At 35.8% G+C, this 13317-nt stretch overlaps 1 pseudogene; it reads left to right on the top strand.

Moving 5' to 3' along the window:
- LOC144252916 (tRNA (32-2'-O)-methyltransferase regulator THADA-like) overlaps window positions 1–12421 on the top strand; it is a 36290-nt pseudogene extending 23869 nt beyond the window's left edge.
- Window positions 12422–13317: the final 896 nt, after the last annotated feature.

Below are 13317 nucleotides of genomic sequence, written 5' to 3'. Positions count from 1 at the left end.
ATCCGGCAAGGACTCTTTGGCTGTGTCACAATATGGCAGAAAGCTTGCACAGAGTAGAAGCAACACATGTGTGAAAGAGTGAAAGCAAGAGAGCAAGCCAAGAAAGTTGAATTTGTATATAACAAACTCATTCTCATAGAAACTAATTTAGTCCTATAAGACTTGACTCATTCTTGGGAGAGAGCTTTAATCCATTCAGCAGGGTGGAGCCCTGAGTAGGCCTTGCCTCTTGAGGGTACTGCCATCTCAACATCACCACATTGGGGGCTTTGCTTGAAGCACATGAACCTTTGGGTGACAAGCTGTATCCAAACCATAGTCTGTGCCAAGCTGAATTATTAAGAGACGTGAACAACCAGTATTAGTTTTAGAAATCTTTTAATTAAAAATGAAAGAAACACCCACTCTTGAAGGTGATACTTTAAAGTTAACTTATTGTGAGTTAACTCAGTTATGCTTACTGTAATTTTTTTTTTTTTTTTAGAATTTCATATCATCCATTTGCAACAGTCTTTTTGAAGCATTATTTCCTGGATCATCCTACTCAACTAGATTTTCAGCTTTAACCATTTTAGGTTCAATAGCTGAAGTTTTTCCTGTCTCAGAAGGTAAGTTTTCAGTTATATTTGGGAAAGGTTTTCTTTTAAGACCCATACTTTTCAACATTTTTTTTCTTAAAGTTTCAGTTTATTGTCTTGTCTTTAGATTCCTTTGTACTATATAGTTCTTACATGTATAAGATCAAATTTGCCAGTAAAGGACAGAAGGGAAAGAAACTATGTCTCCTTTCCATTGATCATTGTTGGCCAACTTCACACTACAATTTTCTGTGCTTATTATGAGAAGAGGGAAGTGTTTTACCTCCCTCATTTTTTTTAAGAAAGGGCCCCAATCGATTCCTCCCACCTCAGTATTGGTAATTGAACCTGGGGCCTCACATTGTTCTTTCTGTTTTAAAAATTAGAATAATAATTTTCCTTTTGTATTTAATATTCCTTAGTGAGTCTTTGTGGTTGAAATGTGGTTTCCCCTATATGCTCTCTGTTTCATATGCCTCAATCTGGTTTCGGAAAGACATTATGAGAATGTCATTGCCAGGCATTCTGGTTTAGTGATATTCTGTTTTCCTTCTGTGGGGTACTCAAAAGGATAAGCACTTAGCTTCCCTCTTTGAATCATTTTATTTCCTTTTTGACAAGAAATGATTCTTTGTCCCTGTACATGAGTGTAATGTATAATTTAATATGGGTTTCTTTTTTTTTTTTTTTTGGTACCGGGAATTGAACCCATAGGTGCTTGAACACTGAGCCACATTCCCACCCACCTTTTTATATTTTATTTAGAGGCAGGGTCTTCCTCAGTTTTTTAGGGCTTTGCTAAGTTGCTGAGGCTGGCTATGAACTTGTAATCCTCCTGCATCAGGGTTCCAAGTTGCTAGGATTATAGGCATGCGCCACATGCCCGGCTTAATGTGGATTTCTTGTCTGCTCTGAGCTTTCCTTGACTCTGGTCAAGTAGGAAAATACCCTTCTCAGCTGCTCTTTAGCAGGGTATGGCCAGAAGACTGGAGAATGTCACATTTTATCTGTTTTTTTTTCTCTTTTTCTAAAAAATTATTAGATAAAGTATTTTTTTAAAATGGGAATGTAAGTTATTTGCTGTTAATACCTGTTTGCTTCATTTGAAGGACATAAATTTTCAGTTTTTATTAAAAAAAAATCATCCCAGCAGCAAAGTTTTAGTAGTAGTTTAATGGATAGCCATGTACCTTCTACCCTAAATTCGTTTGTTTTTAATATTTTATCATGTTTACTTTATCTGTTATCTCTTATTAGTTTTATAACCATCACATAATGATCAAATTCAGGAAATTTAATGTTGATAAGTGCTATTATCTAATATGTAGTCCATGTTCAAGTTTTGCCACTTGTCTCAACAAATGGTCTATTATAGGAAAAACAAATTTCCCATGAACTGGGAAGCAGCCCTAGCTCACACATTGTGTTTTAGTCTTAAGCTTCTTTTTACCTTCCTCTGATCTGTAAAGTTTCTTATCTAATGCCATTGACATATTGGAAGATCATGTCTTAGTTGAGTGTTGTCTCATTGTTTCCTGATGTTTTGATTCAAGTTATGCATTTTGGGCAGGAATATTACATAGTTGATACAATGTTCTCAGGGCATCCTAGCAGGAGATAATGTGAAATTGGCTCATCCCATTATTCACAGTGATAAACACCTCACTTAGGTAGGGATGATAGGCTGAGAAAAGGTCCCCCAAAGCATCTATGTCAAATCCTTAGAACCAGTGAATGTGAACCTTACATGGAAAAGGGGCTTTTGCACAGATGTGATTAAGTTAAGGATATTGTGATAATTTATTATCTGGGTGGGCTGCACATGCCATCAAAAGTTTTCTCTTAAGAAAGATGCAGAGAAAGATATGGCACACTGAAGAGCAGGCAGGGTAACAGTGGAGGTGGAGGTTGTGGTGAGGTAGCTACAAACCATAGAATGCAGGCAGTTACCACAGTCTAGAGGAGGCTCCTTTAGAGCCTGTGGATTGAGCGCGGCCCTGTTGACTCTTTGGCTTTGGACTTCTGGCTCCTATGAGAATGGATTTCTGTTGTTTTTAAACTACTAAATTTGTTACAGTATCCACAGAAAGTGAATACCAGGGTACCCATTAGTTCAGGGAATTTCAGCGGTGCTACAACTGAATTTCAGGTTTATCTGAGAGTGATCAATTACTTTACACATTCAACAAAATTTTTTTTGCATGTTTCATGTATTTATACTAAATCTAAGTGTATGAGGAAAATACTAGACTGTATTAGATATGTATTTTTCTGTCAGGAGAAAAATTTAATATATTTAAGTATACTTTGAAAATGAACAACTTAAGTCATCTTCCTAATGGAAGATGGAAAGTTTCTTATATGGAAACTTTATTTTATATCTATATGTATCTTAATTTTTAAAAATATTTTTTGTTTTAGTTGTAGATGGACACAATACCTTTATTTATTTTTATGTGGTGCTGAGGATTGAATCCAGTGCCTTGCAAGTGCAAGGCAAGCACTCTACCACTGAGCTACAACCCCATCCTAATATGTATCTTATTATATACTTATATATAATATATATAATTATGCTGTTTCTGATGTCATAAGTACTTATATTAATTAAACAATGTGGGGATAATGCAAATGTAGCAAGCCATACTACATCCATAACTTTTAAAGAAGGCTGAAGAGCCATGACTTTGAAATATAGGATGCAAAATGCAAATTCATCATTCATATTCATCATAAGAGCTTTAATGTGGGGATTTTACATTATTTTATAGAAGAACTATGATTTGGTAATAGTCAAAATGATTTCTGCCTTTCCTCAATTGTATTCTAGACCATGAAGAATAGTTCACATGCATTAAGTAGAATTAAATGTCCCAATATTCAAGGTGAGAAATTGAATTCTACAATTAGATTAAGAGGATTTGTTCTGGAAGTATTAATTTAGTGCTTATTATATGTCAAACAGCTAAGGATAATGGAGTGTATGAAAGCAAGTGTTTCCTTTTTTGGAGTTTGTATGTTAGTGAAGTGAGATGGAGAGTAGTTAACAATATGTAGAAATTCAGATGGAGATGAGTTCTATGAAAAAAGCATTTCAGGAAGACAAATGGGAGATAGAGAGTGCCAGGGACAGTGGGGAATGCTAGCACTTCCATACAGTAGTGTAAGAGAAAACTTCAGATTTGAATGTCTCTTACCCAGTTGGTCAAAGAAAAAAAATCATGAAGCAAGTTAGAAAATGCCTTGAGATCAATGAAAGCGAAAACATGACATACCCAAACTTATGGAATACAGCAAAAGCCGTGCTCATAAGGAAATATGTACCTGTAAATTCCTACATTAAAAAGTAAGAAAGGTCTCAAGTCAGTAACCTAACTAATGCCTCAAGAAATTACAAGAACAAACTTAACCTCAAACAAGGAGAAGGAAGGAAATAATAAAGATTAGAACAGAGATAGATAAAATGCAGAATAGAAAAACAATAGAGAATCAACAAAACCAGAAGTTAGCTTGTTTTTTTTTTTTTTTTTTTTTAAAGATCAACAAAATTGACAAAATTTTTAGCTAGGCTGGACTAAGAAAAAACAAAAAAGTTGCAAATAACTAAAATCAGCAATGAAAGTAGAGACATTTTGGACTGGGGATATAGCTCAGTTAGTAGAGTGCTTGCCTTGTATACACAAAGCCCTGCGCTCAATCCCCAGCACCACAAAAAAAAAAAAAAAAATAGAAAGAAAAGAAAAGAAAGAAAGTAGGGTCATTTCTACACTTACAGCAATTAAAGGATAATAAGTCAATACAATGAACAATCTCCTGGAATGAGCAGGTCACTAGAAACATAAAAAATTCTGACTTGGGAAGAAATAGTAATTTGAACAAACCTATGACAAGAGATTGAAATAGTTAATCAGAAGCCTACCAGCCCATGACTAGAGTAAGACCACATCATGTACAACCACAAGAATGGGAAGATATACTCCATGTATGTATGATATGTCAAAATACACGCTACTGTCATGTGTAACTAAAAAGAACAACAACAACAAAAACCCTGCCAGCAAAGAAAAGTCCAAGCCAAGGGGCTTCCCTGGTGAATTCTACCAAACATTTATAACACCAGTCCCTCCTAACCTCTCACAAAATTAGAGAGTGATCACCTCCTAACTTATTCTGTGAGGCTCTCCTTACCCTGATACCAAAGCCAAACAAAGATACTGAAAGAAAACTGCAGACCAATATCCCTGTGAATACAGAAGGAAAATTCTCAGCAAAACACTACTAAACACAACAGTGTATTAAAAATATTGTATACTATGACCAAGTGGAATTTATCCCAGGAATATGGGGGGTGAATATAAAAATAATAAGATGTAGAATATGCCCTATTAAAATAAACCTCAAATAAAGATAAACATAAAAATAACATTATTCTGTGTCATTTCATTCTAAAATACAGTAGGACTTTGGATTCTAGGTCAAGTTTTTAAAAATTTAAAAAATGTTTTATTGGTGCATATTATTTATACAGAATGAAGGATTTCATTGTGGCATACTAGATCAAGAAGTTTTATGAAGATTTTTCAAAAGATATGTTCCTAAATTTTTTTGGTTTTATTTATTTTTTAAAAATTACTTAGGAATCTTTTATATGATACCTTTTGAAAAAGAATGAAATTGTTTTGAATTTCTTTATAAAGCTTATTTCCTAAATGGAAAACCACTTTTTTTAAATTTTGTCATATGAAAAAATAAATTAATGGAAAAGTGTCTTCATGCTAGTGTGGCAAAGTATGAAATAAAGTAGTATTGTGAGTGAAGTATGAAGTGTGGATTTTTGAAATAATTTTCTATAAATTTGATAACTTCAGAAGGTTGTTTTCCTTTTTCTTAAATTCATTTTAACTTTTTAAATTTTTTTTTAAATTTAAATTTTAAATTCATTTTAACTATTTTTTTCAGATAGAGGCCAAACAGTGTATCAGCTGAGCGATGATATTGATGTTGATTGTTTCCAAATACTAAAAGAATGTTTTACCAGTACTTTTGAAGACATGAAAACTTTAGCATTGATCTTCTGATGAAATTATCAATAGCAGTTGTACAATTTCAGGTATTTGGACTTTTCCTATGGAAATGTAAATATGATATAGGCATGAAAATCTACTATTTTAGCATAGATAACACAGTCTGAGAATTATCTTGATTCTTTGTGTCTGTCCTCTTATGTCTTTTGACTGTTTCTTTCAGTCATTAATGTCTCTGTTATTGTGGGGTAGAAATGTTGCAAAAGAGAAAGTCCAAATCAGTGAGCCTGGTTTCTTCTTCTTCTTTTTCTTTTTAAATTGCTTTGTTCAAATGAGTAGCATAGGAAGCAGTAGGTTTTATTATTTATAAGATTACTAGTAGATTTCAGTTAATGATAGTCTCCCCAGTTCACGTGGCCACGTAATATTTGATCAAAACATATCATTTACAGTAACTTGAGTTTTCTAAGTTAATCTTCATGTTCCTGGGAAGCTGAATGTACATAGGGTAGAGAACATGCTTCTGGTCTTCCAATAAGCAATAGCTAAACAGAGACTGAAACTCAAAAAGAGTATTTGAGGTTAGCAACTATTCTCTCCCAAGTGTTCTGCTCTGACTCTGGCCCCAGCCCTAACCTCCGCTTAGCTCAAGCCCCTGCTCTTCCTGTCTTGGAGTAGGAGCCAAATATGGGCTTCAGAGTGAAGGCAGTGAAGGTACAGCATGGGGTGGGTCTTCAGGAATCCCCTCACTAGGCTTTTTACTTTGTACTTGAGGTGCATTCTGGGGCTGTCTGCTGGGGTTATCAGCAGAGTACTGGCTCTAGAGTTTTGCTATAGCTCTCTGTTAGAGTGCTGTAGAGATCAAGGTTGCCTGTTGCTGAGCTCTGAATGGTCAGGGCCTTAGGCTGTATTTAGGGCTTGCCAGCTTGTAGGTGTAGTGGTATTCTGTAGGGGCACATACCAGAGAGCACAGTGTTTGTTTCTGTGGCTTTTATGACATTGCAAGATCTCAGGGTATCTTTCCTGATTTGGATCCAAATTGGGAATTGCTCTCCAGTTTCTACCTGTGCCTGTGATCTTCCAGGTGCCCTGGTGAGCAGAAGGTTCTTTGGTGCTTAGTTTGCTAACTCTTGTACCCAATAGAGTTTTAATATAAGAGACTCTTCCTCTCTTAGCTCCTACTCCCTTACCATTCATTACTTGTAGCCTTGTATCACATATAAGGCTATGCTTCTTTTCTGGCAAAAATTTTGAGAGTTCTTGGAGTGAAGAAGGTATATTGTAGCACATCTGTAAAAGACCTGATTCTTAGATAAGCTATGCAGGGCCTTTAGGGAGCCTCTACATCTCTAATTTGGTAAAAACGCACTTGGTTATAAAGACACTAATGTAAAATTCAGAAAATTTGGTGCCACATGTGGCTTGCTGTAGGCTTTTGCTTATTCTCTCTGGTCTGGCTTGCCTGTTGGTAAACTGGTCATTTGAATAGGTGTTCAAAATTTTTAAAAATGTTAACTAAGTACCCTATATTTAATACATATTTGTGATGACATAACTTTCTAAATATGTCTTTACCACTCACTTGGTTTACTGCCCTTCTTTCTGTGGAGCTTAGGTCTTCATGTTGTATTTTGATTGATCTAAGATGGTAGAGCAAAGATATTTAGATTTCAAAGTCTATTTATTCGTTTATTTTAACTAATTGCCTAATAATACCATTCAAGGACACTATCAGTTGTCAAAATGTTTTAGGTGCTTAATTGTTACTTTTTATATATATTTAAATTTGAGTTGGTTTTTTTTAGGAAGTACTGGTGACTGAACCCAGGGGTGCTCTACCACTGAGCTAATCCCTAGCCCTTTTATTTATTCAGAGACAGGGTTTTATTGAGTTGCCCAGGCTGGCTTCAAACCTGTGCTCCTCCTGCCTCAGCTTCCTGAGTTTCTAGAATTACAGGCGTGCACTACTACACCTGGCTGGCCACTATTTTTAAGTTTAGGTCATAGAAAATTAAACATATCAAATGACAAAGAACTTAAACTGATAATCAAATCAGCACATTAGATATCTACTATTTTGAAATTATAAGACATCTTTAAATATCTATAATAAGCCTAAAAATTGAGGTTCTAAAATATTTCCCCATGTACTAGACAATTATGGAATAATCCTAGTAGAATCAGAATAGTATTGAGAATTCAACCCCTGATTTCCAGAGTGGTGAGCACATGGCCTGTCAGCTGTTGAATTAGAACTGGGACCCATGACTCCTGTTGTCCATCCAGGGCCTTCCATGACTATTGCAGTGAACCCTCTTTGTTTTGGCTTCTTTAGGCTATGTGAGTGGATATTTATAGGAGATCTAGGTGTGGGAGTTCAGATGCAGATTTCTGAGGCTGATCTGATTACTTCATTTCCCACTTATATATGTGGAATTTCACAATGAATAACCTCCCTGTGGCTTTGTAATTTTCTGCATTGAACTACGTGTATGGGAAAGGGGACGGAGAAGAAGGGCAGACATATAATTTGGCCAGGTAAAACATAAACTGTGAGGAAAAAGATTACATTCTATAGAAACAACGAAGGTGATTTGACTGTAGCCATAGTGAATTTCTATAGGAAAAAGTACACTTTTGCTGAAGAAAGACTTCAGTTTTTAAAAAATGATAGCTGCTGGGCATGGTGGCACATGCTTGTAATCCTAGCTGCTCAAGAGGCTGAGGCAGGAGGATCACAAGTTCAAAGCCAGCCTCAGCAAAAGTGAGGTGCTAAGCAACTCAATGAGACCCTGTCTCTAAATAAAATACAAAATAGGGCTGGGTATGTGCCTCAGTGGTTGAGTGCCTTTTATTTCAATCCCTTGTACCTAAATAAATAAATGAATGAATAAATGATAGCTTGTAGTGTTGAATTTTCCAATTGAAAGCATTTTAAGCATCTTCATCTCTGAACTAATAATAATTATCATCAATTGCTATAAGAAAAACTAACACATTCAGGGAGAAAATAAATTAATCTTCATACTGAGTTAGTTATATGGTAGGCTGTGGTTTTTATTATGTGTTATTCCATCAAATCTTGGAACTCTTCCATGGCAGTGACTGAGACTGTACTTCATTCTAGGATTCTGAGAAACTTCAAGGCTTATTCCAGGCAGCTCTGGAGCTCAGCAGAAGCATGAAACCCTATGACTGCATAACAGCCTCCTACCTGCTGAGATTTTTAATCTGGCAGGATGCTCTGCCCTGGTTCCTTTCTGTGGCTACACCCCAGCAGAACGCATGTGGTGATGGAAAAATCTGCTGCCGTGGTGGAAAGGAACACACTGATGGGTTTGTATTGAGGAAATGACCTTTTGCTCCTTTTTTGTTGTTGTTAATCAAAACCATATCTTATTCTCTCACCATTCATTGGTTAGATTATCTCATGGTTAAACATTTACTCATGTTGTTTTTTTTATAATTTTTTAAACATTTATTTTTTAGATGTAGGTGGACATAATACCTTTATTTTATTTTTATGTATTGCTAAGGCTCGAACCCAGTGCCTCACGCATACTAGGCAAGTGCTCTGCCTCTGAGCCACAACCCCAGCCTTACTTGTGGTTTTTTTATTTAAGAGTTTACCAGCATATAAATGCCTGCAGTTCCTTTTTTGTTAATAAACAGTGAACTCAGCTATAATATTTGTTTCTAAACAGAGAATTTTTGTTAAATAAATTGATATACAAATGTCCATTAATAAAGTACTATTTAAAAAAATATTTTTTATATGTTGATGAACCTTTATTTTATTCATTTATATATATGCAGTGCTGAGAATCGAACCCAGTGCCTCACACATGCTAGGCAAGCACTCTGCCTCTGAGCCACAACCCCAGCCCTAATAAAGTACTTTTTAAAAGAGGACCTGTTTCTCTATCGAATGTCTGCTCTTTTATTCTGCAGAAATTTTACCACATTATAGACAGATCAGCTTCATTATTTCTATAATGAAGAGTACTTGAGGTTAGCAACTATTCTCTCCTAAGTGTTCTGCTCTGACTCTGGCCTCAGCCCTAGCCTCCGCCTAGCTCAAGCCCCTGCTCTTTTTGTCTTTCTTTTTGTTTTGCACTCTGCCTCTGAGCCACAATCCCAGCCCTAATAAAGTACTTTTTAAAAGAGGACCGATTTCTCTATTGAATGTCTACTCTTTTATTCTGCAGAAATTTTACCACATTATAGACAGATCAACTTCATTATTTCTATACAGAGCAGAGTTCCCTTATCTGTTGGAGTTTATGTTCTGATTGACTGTCATGCTCCCTTCCCTTTTATATTTTTATATAGCCTATTCTAAAATCTTGGCTCAGAAATGGGTTAGATCTAGTGGTTTTCAGCAAATATTTGTTTGGGATTTATAGTCTTAATTTTATGCTAGTAAATCTTTATTTTGGAATTGTAGTGGGTATATGAATAGATACAAATATATATATATATATATATATATATATATATATATATATATATATATATATATATTAGTACCAGGGATTGAACCAGGTTAAGCACTTTAACCACTGAGTCCCCTTTTATATTTCATTAGAGACAGGATTTTTACTGAGTTTCTGAGGCTGGGTTTGAGCTCGCCATCCCTCCTGTCTCGGCCTGCTGAGCTGCTGGGATTATAGGCATGGGCCACAGTGCCTGGCTAGATACAAATTTTGCAACTCATATATAGGTCAGATATAGAAAGAAAGTTGCAAATTATTTTTTCAAGATGATAAAAAAGGCCATGATGAAACCTGTAGTGGGAGAAAAGTAGGAGGTATAGGTAGTTCTGGTGGGAACGTGGCCTTTAAGTCCGCAGAGAGATGACAGAATCATAGAAGACGACATTTGCCCACTTTAGTTGCTTCAAGGCTAGGTCCAAAAGGAGACCCTGGAAGAGGACTGCAATTGGGGTGTGCTGGGGAGCGCATGCGTCACAGAAAGCCTTTTAAGATATTTTATTTTTTATTTTTTTATTTTTTAAAATATTTATTTTTTAGTTGTAGTTGGACACGATACCTTTATTTTGTTTTGTTTTGCTTATTTTTATGTGGTGCTGAGAATCGAACCCAGGGCCCTGCATGTGCTAGGCAAGCGTTCTACCGCTGAGCCACAACCCCAGCCTAAGATATATTAGAACTTCATTTCAGACATGCAAAGAACACTTGAGTAAATAAGGTTTAAGTAATAGAAATAGAAAAGCTTCATAAATTTTGTTCACTAGTTAGGTGATGACAGCTTAAGAAGTAGAAGAGGGGTAGAGGTAGAGCTCAGTGGTAGAGAATGTGCTTAGCCTGCCTAAGGCCAGGTTTGATCTCAGAATAACAAAACAAAACAAAATAACAATAGTAAAAAACCTCCCAAAACAAACAAAAAAACAACTCCTCAGTTTATTAGCTGGATGCAGTGGCCCATACCTGGGATCCCAGCTTCTCTGGAGGCTGAGGCAAGAGGATCCCTGCCTTGAGCAACACAGGGAGACACCCATCTCCTAAAAAAAAAAAAAAAAAAAAAAAAGAAGAAGAAGCCTCTTCTTTATTCTACTTAATCTTTCATTTTGTTTTTCTTTTTAATTTACCACCAATGTATTGTCATAAATTTGGTTTCACATAATTTTGAAAGCATTGTATATGTTATACAGATTTACCACAATTTATTAATCTATTGTCCTGTTTCAGAGAAGCAACAAATAAGCATAACACACTTGGTTGAATCATCATGATAGCAATCTAAGTCTTCATATTTTCCATAGTACCTAAAATAAAAGTAGAAATACTATATGTATGTTGGGGGTTAGGAGTAGGGACACAAACATTTATTCCTTAACAGACATTTACCTAGAGAAATGAAAACATGCCCAAATAAAAATTGTACAAGAATTTTCATAGCAGAATCATTTATAGTAGCCAAAAAGTAGAAATAATTCACATGTCTATCAACTGATAAATGGATAAATAAAAATGTATGGTCATACAGTGAACTATTATGCATCCATATGAAATAAAGAATGAAGCATTTGTATATGTGGCAGCGTGAACATGGAAAATGTTATGCTAAGTGAAAGATGCCAATTATGGAAGACCTTTTATTGTGTAATTCCACTTATGTGGAATGTCCAGAATAGCAAAATCTAAAGGGACAAAAGGTAGGTTATGATTGCTGAGGGCAGTGGAAGGATAGAGGTGCAGAGAGGAAGAAACTGCAAATAGGTAAAGGTCTTTGGGTGGATAAAAAAAAATGTTCTAGAATGTGGTATATGCCTATATCTCTGAATATACTAAAAAACATTGACTTGTATGCATTAAATGTGTGAATTGCATGGTGTGTGAAATATGTGTCACGAAAGCTGTTTTTAAAAGTTATCTCTTGACCAATTAGCACATGCCACACGGACCTGGGCTTTGATACCCCAGCTAGAGGAGGTTCAGAGTGAATGCATAATGAATCCAGGCAATTAGGGAAGACACTCAGTTCTTTAACTAGTATCTTTAACTAGAAATGGGCAGTGAGCCAGATAACCTTGAAAAATCTCTTTCTGGTTCAAGTATGAAGTTAGGTTGAGTTTTTTTCATGGGTACTGTTTTGCTATCCATAAATTTATAAATGTGTTTTAAAATGGGTATTGTTTTCTCTTTGCTTTTTCTAGTTATCAAGTGCTTGATGGAAAATCTTGAGGAAAAGGTAGCTCAAGCTGAAAATTCCTTGCTTCAGGCAGTGGCATCGTTTCCAATGTATGGGCGAGTTCACTGTATAACAGGAGCCCTGCAGAAGTTACCACTAAAGTAAGAACATCCACAGCCGCCTCTCCTCTCAGAAGCACACTTAGGCCCCAGCTTTCGCCTCTTATCAGTGTGTCCTGGGAATGGAATATAGTCTGCTGCCTTAAAGAGAATAGAAAATTAGACTTATAAATCTGTTTATACTTTTTTGTGTTTCAAGTATTTCATGTATTACACAATTTTGAAACACATTCTTTTTTTTTTAGAGTGAGAGAGAGAGAGAGAGAGAGAGAATTTTTTTAATATTTATTTCTTAGTTCTCGGCGGACACAACATCTTTGTTGGTATGTGGTGCTGAGGATCGAACCCGGGCCGCACACATGCCAGGCGAGCGTGCTACCGCTTGAGCCACATCCCAAGCTCAACTCCTTTTATGTATCAATTTCCATTATTAATATTTGTTTTTTGCTTTTGATATAAGTGTCCCTAATGTCCTTGTTGCTGCAGCCTGCAGTTGGTGAGTGAGTGGAGACTTTTGGTGGAGAAACTCCTGTCCATGTCCTACAGGCTTTCTGCTGTGGTGTCTCCGGTCATTCAGAGTTCCTCCCCTGAGGACTTCATCCCCATGGACACTGATTCAGGTCAGCAGACAAAGAGAGCTATAGTGCTGTTGTTTGATTATTATATCATCTTTCTCTCTTCTTTGGTAATCATACCTTTGGAGAGATATAAAAGCTAAGTTGAGAAAATAAGAAAGGCCTGTAGAAGAAGGAAAATAGTAAATATTTATTGATTATGAATATATCAGTGAATGAACAATTACTGAAAGGATAGGAGCCAAGCTTAGTGTCTGGGAGGTCCTACTGTGGCATGCATGGGTACTTGAACAAGTCCAAAAAGATTGGCTATTAAAGATGTGCACAAACATAAAGTGTACATTTAAAATGAAGTAAATTTATATTT

Source organism: Urocitellus parryii, unplaced genomic scaffold (genome assembly GCF_045843805.1).
Source record: "Urocitellus parryii isolate mUroPar1 unplaced genomic scaffold, mUroPar1.hap1 Scaffold_67, whole genome shotgun sequence".
Taxonomy (NCBI): domain Eukaryota; kingdom Metazoa; phylum Chordata; class Mammalia; order Rodentia; family Sciuridae; genus Urocitellus; species Urocitellus parryii.
This window is presented reverse-complemented; position numbering and strand designations above follow the sequence as displayed.